This window comes from Mizuhopecten yessoensis, unplaced genomic scaffold (genome assembly GCF_002113885.1).
Source record: "Mizuhopecten yessoensis strain PY_sf001 unplaced genomic scaffold, ASM211388v2 scaffold5857, whole genome shotgun sequence".
NCBI classification, from domain to species: Eukaryota; Metazoa; Mollusca; class Bivalvia; order Pectinida; family Pectinidae; genus Mizuhopecten; species Mizuhopecten yessoensis.
Window position 1 is genome coordinate 6,815 of NW_018406258.1, and position 2,689 is coordinate 9,503.

General features: G+C 33.7%; 1 protein-coding gene across 1 annotated transcript in view; it reads left to right on the forward strand.

The window, feature by feature from the left end:
* Positions 1-2,049: 2,049 nt before the first annotated feature.
* The window catches only part of LOC110451163 (neural cell adhesion molecule 1-B-like), a 61,615-nt gene continuing 60,975 nt past the window's right edge, over positions 2,050-2,689 (forward strand). The window contains exon 1 of the mRNA XM_021499026.1: positions 2,050-2,139. The gene's annotated coding sequence lies outside the window, so the exon portion shown is untranslated. The remainder of the gene's footprint in view (positions 2,140-2,689) is intronic.

Sequence of the window (2,689 nt, forward strand, 5' to 3'; positions counted from 1 at the left end):
TATGAAAATTAAGTACTGCATGCCAGTCCAACAATCATGAGGCATACTTGAATTTATTCTTCAAATATGTTTGTCAATGGTAATGTCGTTCAGAGTTTCATTCACGCGTAATTTCCTTACATATTGCACTATTGTCCCTCAATAATTATCCCAAAGCACGCGAATGGAATTTTTTAAAAGCACGTTTTAATGTCAGCGATTTAGTGATAGTGTCATCTTCTGATAGAGAAAAGCGACAGTACATGATTTACATAAAATATCTTGTATATCTGCCACGATTTCTATAAATATTTCTTTTGACAATGTACCTTTTGATAAAATATTAACTGTCTTCTGGGTTAAACTGTCAATCGTAGCCCCTCTTTGAATAATATATAAAATGTTAACATCTAGTTGAGGAAACGTGTCAAAGATATTATTACTACTCGAGTCGTGCTCAGAAGACGCATTTTGCTACACCGCTGTTTTATTTTTATTGTTATCACATATTCGTTTTATACGAGTGAAATATACATATTGTATATAACTGGAAAACCATTCATTTTTCTATTTACTACATTTGTTCACGTCGAGCGACGCAAATATTGCTACATCATAAAAGCGCAGGAATTTGTAGCGTGTTTTTTGACGCCAGGTTCTAATGACGTCACGCTTGCCAACAATACAAAGAGCCATTTTGAATGGGTTTCTCACTGCAATTCTTCCGTTTATTGCTTTTAAATGGTAAGCTTTCCTAGCAAAAATTAAATGAATTTTGTATTTATGTTAATACCATAATGTATGTTGCAAAGGTGGAATCACACAACCACTTATTCTATCGTCGCTACGCAATGAATAGAATGTACCGTTCTAATTGAACAATATTAAGCGTGCTATCTTCATATGTAAAGATATCATATTTCGTATATCTTCACTGCATCGAAGATAGTATTTTTATCATTTGGGGAATTCATGATATTTCAGTAGTAAAATGTAATAAATACGATTGAAATAGTGGTGGATTTTGAAGATTATATACACATCAACAAACACTGAGAGAGTTCACTCATGACGCACGTATATTTTCAGCACAATATGGATTTACAAAAAGTTATTTTAGAAGATATTACATGTATGAGTGATTGAAAAAATATATATCTTGACCAGTGTTTAAAACCAGAGAATTATTTACTTTACTTTTGATGTTGTTATATATATTATAATGTTAATTTATTTTACATGTACAAAGATGTGAAATAAGTTTAGCAGGAACACATTTCACGACATTAGTGTTGTTATTAAAACGCCGGTCTATTACGGCATTCATATACACAAGGTTTCATTTCGTTTATATATTTATTCATTTGCTTACTTGATAGCAGTATGAAGGGATGTTTTTCGAGTTTTGACAGGTTCTCGCTTTGAAGTAAGTATGGCTTAATTTTAATAAGCAAAACACGTTTACTCCTTCGGAATACCTTGTCTTACCTCTCCTGCATTTTTGCACGGGTCTTCATGGAAAATAGTCCTTACTTTCATTATGTTATCGTCTTATCGATTTTGAGTTTGACATACGAATTTGTTGACAGTTCAATTTTTATCCAGTGATTATAAACAAGACAAAATCATGTAAAAACAAAAATCATAGGAATTTTTTGTTTCATAATTACGTAAGTTCACATAAGCCTGCAGAGATTGCAGTGTTATAATGGTAAAATAAGGTAGCATTGCGGATTGTATAGGGTTAAGCTTGGACAAGGTTATACGATTTTGAAAAACAAGTTCGCTTTTTATCCAGAGATAAAAATAAGCCTTACTTACAATCTACTTTTCAATACATATGCATTCTTTTGCATCTAGACACATCTTTAAATTTGTGTATAGTTTAAAAAGGCGCAGACCTTTTCGTACACTTAAAATAAACCGTGCCATTTCATCGTATTCCATATTCAAACCAAAGTGGAAACATTTCGATAGTAAAGCTGCTTAAACAGTTTATCTCCTATAAGAAAAACACACATTGCTGAATGATTTATATAACTTATGTTCATGGTTTGTTTCCTTAGCAACCGTGACTGGTACGTGTGGGAATGAACTACTTACTGCCGCCATCTACCCAAACTTCATAACATCACCAGGATACCCGAGTCATTACCGCAAGTATGTTACATGTTGTGTTTGTTTTGTTATTTACTTCATGAGTCACCATCCTTTTAAAACAAATGATACAGGGAAACAAGACTCAACGGAGTCAGGAAGCTCGCTGCTGGCTCATACCTCGTATATTCGAAGCATGTCATATAATTCATTTAATTGAATTGACTAAAACAGTGAAAGTAATGTATTGCAAAGAGTATACAGATGGTATACCGAAGATATATTTTCCAACAACTACTATAGGTTTTCTCTCTCCCAAGTCGTTGGATAAATCTGCTTTATTTTATAATGGTTAACACCCTTGATGTTATTTGATTGGTCAAGATTGGAAAGAGCCACATATGGTTTTTAACCCTAANGTCTAACCTTTTGGCCCTAACATCATCGTCTAACCTTTTGGCCCTAACATCACCGTCTAACCTTTTGACCCTAACATCACCGTCTAACCTTTTGACCCTAACATCACCGTCTTACCTCTTGGCACTAACATCACCGTCTAACCTCTTGACCCTAACATCAACATCTAGCCTTATGGCCCTAACATCACCGTCTA